Source organism: Zonotrichia leucophrys, chromosome 7, assembly GCF_028769735.1.
Source record: "Zonotrichia leucophrys gambelii isolate GWCS_2022_RI chromosome 7, RI_Zleu_2.0, whole genome shotgun sequence".
Lineage (NCBI taxonomy): Eukaryota > Metazoa > Chordata > Aves > Passeriformes > Passerellidae > Zonotrichia > Zonotrichia leucophrys.
In genome coordinates, this window is record NC_088177.1 from 351,985 (window position 1) to 366,270 (window position 14,286).

The following is a 14,286-nucleotide window of genomic DNA, read 5'->3' on the forward strand; positions in this document are numbered from 1 at the left end:
TGAGGGGCACAGAAAAAGTTTCCTTGGGGCTGCAGGCACCTTCTGCCTGCTGAAGTCGCTTGGTGTGATTGCTGTGGTTTCAGGGACACAGCACATTGTGCAGTGGGCTCCATGCAGGGCTTCCAGTCGTGTCCAGTGAGAGTTACCTGATCTGGGAAACCAGCAGAAGGTTTGCTGCTGTTTGCCAGAGGTGGCTGGTAGTGCTCTGGGGGAGTGGGGTCAGGCTGAGGCTTCCTGTGGATTCTCCTCCTTCTCTGGTCCTATTTGGTTGGAGGAACACGAGGCCGTGGCCCTGCACCCACCTCCAGCAGGGCCGGGCAGGGCTTTCATCAGGGGTGAAAGGGCTCAGCAGAATGGTGGATGGATGTGTGGACAGATGGACAGACAGCTGGACACCTGAGTGACTTTGTGGCAGGGCATGAGTGTTCCCACGTGCTGCCTGGGCTGGTAAAGGCAGTGCTTCCATGTCTCCCCTTTCTCTGCCTCCCTTCCATGCAGAGTATTTCTGGGCATACCCAGAAGGGTCCACACCTGCATGGTTCAAACCATCCCACGATAAAACAATTTTCCCAAGCACACGGACAAATTCTTAAGTATTTTCTTATGAGAAATAGTGTTGCAGCACAGCCAGCTGGGATATCCCTGCCTGGTGGTCAGCAAAGCCCTGCCCTGCCCTGCTGCAGCCGCTGCCCCTGGTGTGCTCGGTCCCAGGCAGGGCCCTCCCCTGAGCTGGCAAAAGGGGCTGGATTTTGGAGGGTGTTCCTGCTGAGTGAGCAGGGACAGAGTCCCCTGGAGCCACAGCTCTATCTGGAATGTCAGGATGAGAACTGGTGGGCAAGCAATGTTCCTATGGTGTTTGTCCCTGCTGTGCCCAAGGTAAAAGGAGCCAGGGTGTTCTGTTTAAGTAAACATGATTGCACCAAGGGAAATTGTTGGATTGTGCTTTTGACTTCCTAGAAGTGACGTTGAAGAGAAGGGACAGCAGCCATCACCATGGCCATTCAAGTTTCAGGGCCTGTCTGGCTCAGGTCAGCTCCCTGCCTGGCCAGTATGAGCAGTCCCTCACCTTTGGTTCCTGTGTCTGTGATTATTTTTCCCAGGGTTGTTCTTCTTTGGGAGGCTTTCAGTAAATCCCAAACTGAAGTGTGGCTGTTCTTTTTCTACCTCTCCTGCTTTGCATGCCAGAGGCTGCAGAACAGAATGGAATGGAATAGAATAACATGAATAGAATAGAATAGAATAGAATAGAATAGAATAGAATAGAATAGAATAGAATAGAATAGAATAGAATAGAATAGAATAATGGACTAGGATAGAATAAAATACTAAAATAAAATGCTTTCAGTTGAAAGAGACCTGCAGTGCTGATCTAGCTCAGCTGCCTGCCTGTTTCTCTTCCTGTGGGGAGGTGGGGATGGTGAGAAGCAAAGAGCACTGCCCCAAGTGAGTGTTTGTTTGTGCCTGATTCAGAGCTAAATCCAGCCTCTCCAAGTGCCAGGCAATGGAGCTGTTACCATATGTGCTAGAGGATGACAAATAAAGCACGATGAAGTATACGGCAGAATAACATATGGCAGTGTAGACAGGCTCTCGGCAAGGGAAGAGATGGGGAGAGCCAGCGCTCCCCGCGCCCATCCGACACCTCTTGTCATGTTAAATGCTATTTTAGAACAGACAGCGATGGCAGCCTGTGCGCGGCAGGGAGCTCGCACCCGCCGTGTCCTGCCAGGCTCTGCAGCCTCGCTCCCTCCGAGCCCCGGCAGCTCCCGCTCGGCTCGGCTCGGCTCTGCCTTCCCTCCCGCCGTGCTGCTGCTGGAGCTGCTGCTGGATGAGGTATTCCAGAGCCCGGAGCCCAGCCCTGTCTGTCTGTGGCCGCCGGGTCGGGCTGGCCAGGGGGAGCAGGTGGTGCCCGTCGCGGGAGTGAGCTCCTCCACCGCCGGCAGGGCATGTGGGCCTGTGCTCATACAGCCACACAGCTCTGCTGCAATAGCAGGGAGCCATTGGCATGTGGGCCTGTGCTCATACAGCCTCACAGCTCTGCTGCAATAGCAGGGAGCCATTGGCATGTGGCCTGTGCTCATACAGCCACACAGCTCTGCTGCAATAGCAGGGAGCCATTGGCATGTGGGCCTGTGCTCATACAGCCTCACAGCTCTGCTGCAATAGCAGGGAGCCATTGGCATGTGGGCCTGTGCTCATACAGCCTCACAGCTCTGCTGCAATAGCAGGGAGCCATTGGCATGTGGGCCTGTGCTCATACAGCCTCACAGCTCTGCTGCAATAGCAGGGGGCTATTGGCATGTGGGCCTGTGCTCATACAGCCACACGGCTCTGCTGCAATAGCAGGGAGCCATTGGCATGTGGGTCTGTGCTCATACAGCCACACAGCTCTGCTGCAATAGCAGGGAGCTGTTGGCATGTGGGCCTGTGCTCATACAGCCTCACAGCTCTGCTGCAGTAGCAGGGGGCTATTGGCATGTGGGCCTGTGCTCATACAGCCACACAGCTCTGCTGCAATAGCAGGGAGCTATTGGCATGTGGGCCTGTGCTCATACAGCCTCATAGCTCTGCTGCATTAGCAGGGAGCCATTGGCATGTGGGCCTGTGCTCATACAGCCACACAGCTCTGCTGCAATAGCAGGGAGCCATTGGCATGTGGGCCTGTGCTCATACAGCCTCATAGCTCTGCTGCAATAGCAGGGAGCCATTGGCATGTGGGCCTGTGCTCATACAGCCACACAGCTCTGCTGCAATAGCAGGGGGCTATTGGCATGTGGGCCTGTGCTCATACAGCCACACGGCTCTGCTGCATTAGCAGGGAGCTGGGGAACATTCACAGTCCGGTCCGAGGCACATCCTGTGCATTCCTGTAGTGATGAGTGCTGGCAGTCGGCATCAGAGAGCAGCAGAAGCACCGTGAATGTTTTACCTGACAGGAGGAAGGCCACGTGCCAGCAGCACAAAGATTTCCTTACCCAGCCTGTTCTGTGGAGCCAGGAAAGCAAAATGTGGATTTTTATCAGCAGTTTGCTCTGGCTCCATGTTTTGCCTTGTTTATTATTGGTATAAAGCTGCTCTTGGCATTGGGAGCAGACAGTAAAACACTCCCCAAAGGAACCAGGCTCCACAAACCCTCGGGGCACGGGAGTAACTGCAGCTTGTCAGGACATGTTTCCCCTGAGGGGAAGCACTACCGCAAAGCCATTTATTTCAGGCAGAAATCAGCTGCCTGACCTGTGTCGCTATTCAGGATTTATTCAGGAGCTGCTGATCTGCCAGTCCCTTGTCACTCCACAGGAGGGGCTGAGAGTGCTGCTGCTCCCCTGCAGGAATGTTCCTTAGAGTTGAGGACAAGTCACTCTTCCCACCATTCCCTCTCTGCAGCCTTGCCATGGCAGGTGGGATTCACCCTGGGAACAGGCAGGGATTTGCCTGCCCTGCCCCAGGACAGCTGGGGGGCTGTGCCCGTGCTCTGGGCGTCCTGCCCTGCTGGGCTGCCCAGGAGGTGAGGACACCAAGGTGTCACACATGTCTGCCCTTGCAGGTTCAAGGAGCACCAGGCTGGCCCTGCACACGCCTCAGGAAAAGGGTTCTGCTTAGGTTTAAACCCAGTTTCTGGCTGGCATTGGTGCTGTCTTGCTGCTGACTTGCTGCAGGAGCAGGGGTCCTGTCCCAGCTCTGCCTGGCTCCACATGGATTGCTGCTGCCCATCCTGCACAGACACCTTCCCTGGCCCCACATGGATCCACTTCAGCAGGAAATGTTGCTTCTGGCATCTTGCTTCTCCCAAGGCTGAGTTCCTTTCGTGCCTGCAGGCAGGATGAAATTGGTGAGAAGGAAGATGAACAGTGGGGCAGTTTGGCACCAGGGACCTCTCATGTGCTCTGGGGTAGGTTCCCCCTTGCCTTCCTCCATGCTGCCTTTTGTTCCCATCACACTGCAGGGGTGGGTGAGCTGCTCCAACCCTTCCCACCCCACAGGGATGGGTGAGCCCCTGCCTGCTGGGAGTAGCCACAGAGGTTTGTGTAAATGCCCAGATGGCTGTGACAGAGCAGGGCTGTGGCTCCAGAGACCGGCTGTGGTGGGAGCAGACATGGAGTCAGAACCTGCAGCCTCTCTGCTTGCTCCCTTCCTGCCCAGTGCTTCTCTGCTCTCCAGATGGTGCCTGGGTTTTTTCTTCCTTTTTCTTTTATTTTTCTTGCACGGGTATTTTTATCTTTTTGTCTTTCACTCTTTGGGCTTGTGGGTGCCTGTTGCAGCCGCTGGTGCCTGTGGGTGCAGGCAGGAGGGAGGGCTGGGAGGAGATTTCGGCCACAATAAGGCAAATGAGGCAAGGCCTGAGCACAGTTCATGAAGCCATGCTGCTTGTCAAGCCAAATCATGTCTCAGAAACAGGACAAGGAACAATTTCCCATCAGGAAACATGTGGAGGCTTGGGTGGCTGAGCCCCAGCGCTGTGCCCCCCAAGCTGCCCTCCTTGCTGTGTGCCCCGCACGGATGGAGTGCCCACAGCTGTGCAGGGCTGGAGCATGCAGGACGTGGTCCTCAGCCCTGGCACTGTGGTGTGTCGGTGGCAGCTGCTGCATCACCTCACGTGCTGGATTTGCCAGGACCTGAGCCCGCTGAGCACGGCTGTTCAGACACTGTCCTGCACTCCATGGGGGATTAGGGGCTTCCATGCAAGGGCAAACTTACACTGGCCCCACTATTTCAAAATGAAGCATCCAGACCCTACTTTATCCAACTTTATTGTGATGGAAACAGCTAAAGGGAAGAAAGAGGAGGCACTTAATTCTGCTGGTGCTAGCTCTGCATTTCAGTGCCCTGTGGAGATACATGGAAGACCCCAGCAAAACCACCCCTGCTTTTCCTCCCTCTTCCCTGCACCCAGGTAAACCAAGAAGGCTTGAAGTCTGTTATTTTTTTCCCTTTTTCAAATGATTCCTTTCCTTTTCCCTGTGATTATCATATTTTTTGTCCCCATGTCCTTTCTTCTCCTCCAGGAAGGCTGGAGAGGGAGAGTTTGCTCTGCACCTCTCCCTGACCTGCTGTCATGCTCTGCCAGCATGGGAGACTGAGCCTCCAGGCACTGGGCCAGCACAGGGCAGGCAGAGACCATGGGGCTGCAGACAGGTGGGAGAAGCATGATAGGGGTTAAAAATAATTGCATGAAAATCAAAGTGGTCTTTTGCAGCCTTCAAGACAGATCCCTGCCTTTCTCTGCAGCTCTGAGAACCAAGGACCTTGATGCAAGTGTGGGATCTGGCACCTCCATGCTTCACCAAGGTTTTTGAGGTTCAAAAGCACCGTGCTCAGGCGTGCACACGGTGGGGCAGGGCTGGGTGGGATGGCACGGCTGGCTGTGCTGCCAGAGGAGATGCTCAGCAGGAGCCTCTCTGTGCTGGGCCCCTCGCTGGGCTGAGGCTCCTGTGGGTGCCCAGTGGGCTCTGTGCAGGACAGCCCAGCTCCTTCCTTAGCCTGCGAGGGGTGGCACTGCCTCACTGCTCGATGCCACAGCTTTTCTAGCTACGCTGCATTTCTGATATGCTGTAATAATGTGCATTTTCCTTGTGTGGAAAGGTCAGGATCAGAAGCAAAGCCCTGCAGTGGCAAGGCAGGCCTCTTCAGCATCCTGCATGGGAATGCAAAACCACTTCATGTCAGCAGTGTTTGCACCGGTCTGCAGAGTGTAGGAAGAGCTGTTCTAAAATACCTTAATTGTGATTTAAATTACGGGCACAGCGCATTAATCCCTGTCAGATCTGGAGCACATAAACCTCTGCCCATCTGCAGTGGGATGTGCAGTGCTGCACGTGGGGCCGGGCAGGGATCCCCTGCAGCTCCCAGGCCCCTCCTGGTGCCGGCAGGCTCCGGGTGGATGTCTGTCCGTGTGTCCCAGAGCCGGGCACTCGGAGTGGAGGCAGCTGCTGCCGCCCCATCCCTGCTGCCGCCCCATCCCTGCTGCCGCCCCATCCCTGCTGCCACCCCATCCCTGCTGCCGCCCCATCCCTGCTGCCACCCCATCCCTGCTGCCGCCCCATCCCTGCTGCCGCCCCATCCCTGCTGCCACCCCATCCCTGCTGCCGCCCCATCCCTGCTGCCCGTTCCCTGCTGCCGCCCCATCCCTGCTGCCGCCCCATCCCTGCTGCCCGCTCCCTGCTGCCCGTTCCCTGCTGCCGCCCCATCCCTGCTGCCCGCTCCCTGCTGCCACCCCATCCCTGCTGCCCGCTCCCTGCTGCCCAGCCCCAGCGCTGACGGGCAGCAGTTCCTGCAGTGCCTGCCTGAGTGCCCAGCGAAAAGCGATGGCTAAGGAGAGAATTAATGACGGATTCTGCATCCCGATTACCGGGAGTTAATTTTCAGAGAATATTTCCAGGCGCCTTTGAGCATCCCCGGCTCGAGACTGGAAGGAAGGAGACAGGTGCCACCTTGTGTGGAAACGTTTCTCCATGCAGCGGGCACAGTCAGAATTCCTTTCCCCTTTTCTGTTTGGTGGCGTCATTGCAAACTCCTCCCAGAGGCAGAGCGCCGGCAGCCCTCGAGCAGCCCCTGCCAGCTGTGCAGAGGCGCGCAGCGGCTGGAGCCTCGCAGGGCGGAGGGCGCTGCTCGCTCAGTTACAGCCAGCGAAACCCCAGGGAACGCGAGGGGCGGCCAGAGGCTGCACACGTGCGCTGGCACCCTGAGAGCCCCGGCGTCCTGGGCTGGTCCCAGTGTGGGCAGCAGGGGAGGGGGGGATTCTGCACCCCTGCCCCTGTGCTCAGGTGAGAGCCCACTGCAGAGCAGCCCCAGCGCTGGGCACAGCACAGGATGGACCTGGAGCTGCAGGACAGAGCGCAGAGGAGCCAGGAGCTGCTCCAGGGCTGGAGCCCCTCTGCTCTGGGGCCAGGCTGGCAGAGCTGGGAATGTTCCCCTGGAGAAGGGAAGGCTCCAGGCAGAGCTCAGAGCCCCTGGCAGGGCCCAAATGGGCTTCAAGAGAGCTGGGGACAAACTTTTAGCAGCGCCTGTTGTGATAGGACAAGGTGTAAACTAAAAGAGGAGAAAGAGAGATTCAGATTAGAGATTAGGAAGAAGTTCTTGGCTGTGAGGGTGGCGAGGCCCTGGCACAGGGTGCCCAGAGAAGCTGTGGCTGCCCCATTCCTGGAAATGTGTACACAGACATGTCCCTGCTTCCCATGCCCTCAGCCAGCTCTCCCTGTGCTCTGGAGCTGAGCTGTGGCAGCAGCACCCTGCTATGTGCCACACCACATTCCAGCCATAGCTTACCCCACAGGAGAGCTGCGCTCCCAGACAGGACCTGCAGGCCAGCAGCCAGCTGGATCGCACTGGGCTCACCCGGGGAGGAGGGCACGAGCCAGGCTGCACCTTCGGCTGTGCCAGTCTCAGAAAAGCTGAAGAAATCTGGGCCCTCCCAAAGTGTTTATTTAAATACAACAGTGCATCTCATGGCACACTGACTGTGCTGGGCTGTCTGCCCTCTGATACACTGCTGCGTTATTTCGGTCACTTCCAGTATGGACAGACATTCTCCCCCTGTCCCTTTCCAGCTGTCCAGAAGCATCACAGTGAGCAGTCTTCAGTTCCCTGTCCTGAGTCAGACGATGAAATACTTGTCTTCCCTTAATCAGCCTCTTAATCGCTACTGGAGAGGAAAATAAACTTGATGCCTGGCTTTAGGAGAACAAAATGCTGAGAACCGTGCTCACTACGGCTGCTGCCCTCAGCCTGTCCTCCCTATCAGCTGCTCTGACCCCACTCCTTGGGCTGTGGAGGCATCAGTCCTGGTCTGTGCTGGAAGGTGTCAGGCTGAGACCATGCATCCAGTGCCTCCTTCCTGGATCTGCAGCTCATTCTTGTCCCCTGTGTCTGCTCTCAGGATGGAAAAGCACATGTCAAGGCTGCTCCAAAGTACTCAGTATGGTTTTCCAGCTCAGAACCTGGCCACTGTCTCCAAGCAGAAGCAGCCTGTCACAGAGAGGTGCAGGTGATGAGACCCTCCTGACCCCACATGAGATGGGGAGTCTTGAGAGACAAGTGGAAGATGAAGATGCTGGTGGCTGAGATGGCTGCTGGCCCCTGCTTTGCTCCTGCAGAGGTGAGGTCCCCCTTGGTTCAACCTCAGGGAGTGAGATCTGAAGACTGGCTCAAAAATCTGCAGGCTAAAAAATGGGATTTTTTTCTGTATTGTCTGAGCCTTTGGTGTCAGCATCTCAGGCTGCTTGCTGTGGCCCTGAGGGTCAGAAGCATCTCTTGTTCTGCACAGTCCCTGAGGTGTCCAGAGTGTCCAGGACTTATGGCTTTGGGATGACCCTAAGCCACTGGGGCCAGGCTGGGAGCCACAGCTGTCCTTCTGCTGTGCCCTGGTGCAGGTGGATCAAACCAGCTCCATGAGGTTACCCTGGCAAAGGGCAGATAGAACAGGAGCAGGAGGAAGAGAGTCCTTGGTAACCGCTGAAGGTGCTTTAGGCTTCCTCACAAGCCAGGAACATCTTTATTGGATAGCTGTGGGGCTGGGGCTTTCTGCTCCCGAGGCCCCTCGCCCTTCTCCCTGCTGGGAGCAGGAGCCCCCCGGCATCGCAGCTCCGAGGAGGCGGCGAGGGACGGGCCCCGTGCGGGCACGGTGCGCTGTGCCTGCTCGCCACCTCTCCCCTCGGGCCGGTTCTGTGGGCTGGCAGCCGGGGCTGTGGAGGCAGCGGCAGGAGCACAGGCGGGACCGAACCGGGCACTCGGAACCACCCTCAGCTGCTGCCGGTGGCTGGAGCCGTGGCGGGCTGGTGGCTGAGCCCTGTCCTTCTCTCTCCTCCTCTCCACCACATGGGCCAGTCCGACAAACTCTCCCCGGCCCTTGGTGTGCCGGCACTCGGGGTGCAGCCAGCGCCGGAGCGCTCCCGGAGCCCAGCGGGATGTGCCGCTGCCGCTGCCGCTGCCGGCCGCCCCCGAGCCGGGGACGGCCCCGAACGAGCCAGGAAAGGCTTGGGGAGCCTGCAGCTGGGGCTGGCAAGGGGACACGAACAACATGTGTTACAAGCCCTGGAACTTAAATATTTTGCTGCTATAAATGTTAGCAACGAGAGCTCTCGTTACATTTAAATGCCAGATGACAGAAGCAGAGGCCAAAAAAAGCTCCTTCCCAGCCAAGCAGAAGGAGAGGGGGCGAGCGCGCCGCCGGGGCCGGCGGGACACAGGGCTGGCGCTGGGACACCCACTGTGGGCAGGAGAGGGCACGGGGCAGCCTGGCTGCCGTGCCCCCATGGAAAAGGGACTGCTGGTGCAGTGCTCAGCGTGATGGGCACGCACCGGGCAGGGCAGCCAGAGGGGCACCGAGCTGGGGCAGGGAGCACCCAAGGGAGTCACCAGGCCCCAGGTCCGCCACGGTGGCGCAGGGCACAGCCCCTCCGATCCCGCGTTGGGCGTGTGACACGGAAATGAGCTTGCCGGCACTTCCACCCTGATCCCCCGCGCCCGGTGACTCCGGGGGCAGAGCTCCCATGGGCAGAGCTTCGGCCTGCAAAGGCTCCCCCCCTCAGCTGAGGAATAGTTTTCATCGTTTATGTTTCAGCGTAATTTCAATAAATTCCAGTTGGCTGTTCCTGAATAACACCCAGAGCAGAAATGAACTGCGCAGCCTTGTGAAGTGAATCTTTGCAATTAGAGAACTCGAGCACTTTTTGGTGGGTGTTTTGCTGAAAACAAAGCACTGCATGTGATGGGCTTGGAAAGCACAGGACTAATTACCAGTGCTATTTTAAAAAATGGCATGAAAATGAGTTATGCTGCTAATGCTCAGATGCAAGAACATGGTCTGCTTAATTTAATAATACTGTGTAATTTGTGTAAAACCAAATTGGTAGCAATTATACATTATTGTTAATTACTTGGAGCTGGGTTCTCCTCGCTGTGCTGAATTGCACCTGGCTCCCCAATGCCCCCAAGTCCATGGGGTTTGTGATGTAAAGATGCACACGAGGTAAGGACCTGAAAAAGGAGAACTGTGGAAGGTGTTTGGGCTGAGGCCTTCTCTGGAGCTGCTGGGACAGCAGGCATGTCCCGGTGCTGCCCTCACACCCCGGAGTGCCCTGGGGAGCCGGTGGGAGCTGTTGGACAGCAGGCATGTCCCAGTGCTGCCCTCACGCCCCGGAGTGCCCTGGGGACCCGGTGGGAGCTGTTGGACAGCAGGCGTGTGCCGGTGCTGCCCTCACACCCCGGAGTGCCCTGGGCAGTCGATGGGAGCTGTTGGACAGCAGGCGTGTCCCGGTGCTGCCCTCACACCTCGGAGTGTCCCGGGGAGCCGGTGGGAGCTGCTTGGACAGCAGGCATGTCCCGGTGCTGCCCTCACGCCCCGGAGTGCCCTGGGGAGCCGGTGGGAGCTGTTGGACAGCAGGCGTGTCCCGGTGCTGCCCTCACGCCCCGGAGTGTCCCGGGCAGTCGGTGGGAGCCGTGGAGCTGCTGGACAGCAGGCGTGTCCCGGTGCTGCCCTCACGCCCCGAGTGTCCCGGGCAGTCGATGGGAGCCGTGCATGCCGTGGAGCGGCTGGGACAGCAGGCGTGTCCCGGTGCTGCCCTCACACCCCGAGTGTCCCGGGCAGTCGGTGGGAGCTGTTGGACAGCAGGCATGTGCCGGTGCTGCCCTCACGCCCCGGAGTGCCCTGGGGAGCCGGTGGGAGCCCTGCATGCCGTGGAGCGGCTGGGACAGCAGGCGTGTCCCGGTGCTGCCCTCACGCCCCGGAGTGCCCTGGGGAGCCGGTGGGAGCCCTGCATGCCGTGGAGCGGCTGGGACAGGCCTCACCGGCTGCTCCGGCAGCCCCGGCGCGGCTCCGTCTGTGACTCACACGCCTGACTCACAGACGCCTGATGAAATACATGCACTCCCAGTCACATTCATCACAGCTAAATATTAGAACAAGCTCTTTGATTTCAAACCCGAGTGCTTCCTGGGGTTTTCTCAGCAGCTGTGCTCGGGCCAGTTGCTGCGCTGGGGGGGGGCGGTGATGCAACTTCTCTACGCTGCAACTGCCAGGTTTGCTTGTTTGCATGCATATATACAGATATATATTTAGAAATTTCCTCAAGGCAGAAGAAAATAATTCATGACAAGCAGCAGCTTGGAAGGTCACCTGGATTATTATTTCTATACCACAGCTCACCTCAAGCATATAAGGAAAGTCTTTATGTGCTGATGTTAATAATGCTAAAGAGTTAAAAACCTCAGCAGCTCTGAAGGCAATTATCAGGCTGGCTTTGTCATGCACAGCCTCATTTTGTGTGCTGCAGCTAAATTGTATTTTACTGTGTATTTTAGAAGGAATAACAGTGTTTGTTAGAGGTGTTTTTTTGCCGTTGGGCTCAGTCTGTCCCCAGGTGTGGTGCTGCTGGCTGGGCCGGACCCCAGCTCTGCCTCTGTTGGTCTGGGGCAGTGCTCACTGCTCAGCAGAGCTGGAAAGGCAGGCCAGAGCAGGATGGTTTTACCAAATGAGGGGCCTGGACTGGAGTCCAGCAGCCCCCTCTTTGAAACATTTCCTCCATGGCATCTTTCAGCTGTGTGAGCTGTTTCTACACTCCCAGAGCATTGCAAAGTGGTCTGATTTGAAATCCCAGCTGCTCCAGAGAGAGGCAGAATTTATGAAGAACCAAGGCAGTTCAAGTTACCATGGAAATTGTTTCAAAACAAAGAAGCCTGATTTTGCTATTCTTGCTGTCTTGGGAGGGTTTTCTGTGTGGAAGGATGACAGGGTGAACCTGCCCCACAGCTCAAGGTGTGCTCTGTGTGCGCTGTGTTCTGGGGCCCACAGACTTCTGAAGACCACGGTATTTGCATAACATTAATGTGTTTATTCTGGTGTCTGTGGGTGGCAATTTGTGCCCACAGTGCTCCTTTCACATGGACATGCCATTATTACACCCAATTAATGCAAACACTGTCCAGGAAGAAGTTCCAGACTGTTCCCCAGCATGGAAAAAGCACACGAGGTTCTCCTGCTGGGAACTGGAAGACCCCAAGTTTAGCCACACTCTGCTCCTTGCAAAGCTGTGCAAAGTCGGCTGTGTATGAATACCCCCATCAGATCCACTCCCCCTTTCCTTGGGGGACTGAAAAATACCTGACAAGCCAGATGCTTTACCACCCTCACTGTGCCAGCACAGCACCTGAGGCACGGAGACAGCCCTGTGATCCTCCCCACATCTCAGAACTGGCACTTGTGACTCTGAGATGGCACTGCCAGCCACTAACCCAAACACTTTGTCATGATATCCCTCTCAGACTGCAGCCCTGGTTTTCTCTCCAAATAACATTATTACAGATAAAATTCTACTTACAGCTGGATTTTCCTATCAACAATCATGTTACCTATAAAAAAGATAATTGAAAAACCCTGCAGTGTTTGTAAAGCAAATTTATTTGTAAGGATGTGTATGATGATAAATAAGAAGTGGCATTCAAAGGAACAGAAAAATAGCCCTGTTTATAGAAAAATACCCCTGATGCTGAGATTTCTTCAGTAACTTAATTATTCCCTCTGCTTCACTATTAATTAGAAGTCAGTGGCATGTAAACTGTACGTGATCCAGCTACAGGAGGCTGTGGGCAGGAGCTGCCTAATTCCAGTTCCCAGCACTGGTTCCCCTCATGGCTGTGAATGAGCACTTAGCAACAGCTGTCCCTTGGTGAGCCATGCGTGGGTTACTCAATGACAGGTTCCAAAATTCATATTCTTCTACCAGATGTAAAGCAGAAACTTTTCCATGCAAAGTGCTCCTAACCCATGCGGCTCCTCGTGTCTCCTGGGAGCCCCGCAGGCTTTAGTGAGGGGTGGCTCTCAGCCCAGCAGTGTCACCCTTTCCTGGGAGCTCGGATAACCACACGGGCTACCACTGTCTAAAGTGCTCCAGGCTGCAAATAAGCAGGTGGGTGTTCAGAAGTGTTGGCTGCCAACACCACCTGTGGGGCCTCGAGGGAAACTTGGCACTTCTGGAAATGTAGCTGTTTGGTTAAATTTTGAAAAGCTGTATTAGATACCCAATCTTTAGTCTTCTCTTTTGGAAAATGGTCCTCGTTAGAACTGTATTTTCTCCCGAGAAACACCTACACTTGAGCTACTTGAATGTCACATTCAGCTACTTGGCAGTACACTGTGGAAAATCACTGGCCTTGTGCTGCTGAGCCAAATGTAGACCTATTTGTATTTTTAAGGGAATTAGTATTCTTTTCTCTGTTTAAAACATTCCTATTACTCATAGTGAGTCAAATCCTGGCCCTGTTTGGAGGGCTGTGCATAAATGGGCTGTATGCACAAAGGAGCTTCATTGGGAGCACTTTCCAAACCTTCTGTCCACCTGCCTTTTCCCAAGGGAATGAGCATTCGCCTCCTGCCCTGGCACCATGCTGTGCCAGCCTGACTGTGCCATGTCTCCAGGGCTCCTGTTCCACCCCTCTGAGCTCCTCACCTGCAGTCTTGCAGATGTTCATTCTGCTGCTTGGGAAGCGCCGCCTGTGTGGAGGAAAAGCACAGCCGTGTCCTTGTGACACGGGAGCAGAATCACACTGAGTCAGGTTGGAAAAGACCTCTGAGATCACTGAGTCTGACTGTGCCCAATGCCCACCTTGTCACTCTGACCAGAGCACTGAGTGCCACATCCAGCCGCACCTGTAGCACCTCCAGGGATGGCACTCCACACCTCCCTGAAAGACTTTGGAGCGCTCTCTCCTAAGGAGACCCGTGCCTGGGCCTCCCAGCTGCACGAGGGGGGCTCGGGCAGTCTCGGGGCTCGCTGCCATCCCTGGCACAGCGCCTGTGCTGTCCCTGTGCAGCCCCCGGGGCCTGGCCAGGAGGAGGCCAGTGCTGGCTGCTGTGGGTGCTGCAGCCTGCAGCCTCATGAGCATGCAGCAGTGTGCAGGAACATGGCCTGGCCTGGGGCACAGGCAGGCTGAGGCTCGGCACCGTGACCCGGAGGGAACCTAACAGCTGAGAGAATGGGGCCACCCGGTCTGACCGCTGGGCTGTGGGGCTTCCCAGAGACTCCCAGAGCCTCCCCAGAGCGTCCCAGAGCCTCCCAGTTTCTCCCGGGGCTCTGGCATCCCCCACGGCCCTGGGGAGGCACAGAGCAGTGCTGGGGCACACACCCTGGGCCACGGGGCTGGGTAGAACGTACGTGGAGCATCAGGTCAATCGTATTTGTGAATTTCTCATGTGAATTTCTCACTCGGTCTGTTCTGTCAATCGTATTTGTGAATTTCTCATGTGAATTTCTCACTCGGTCTGTTCAGGATCGTTTGGACTTATTTAAAATGTAG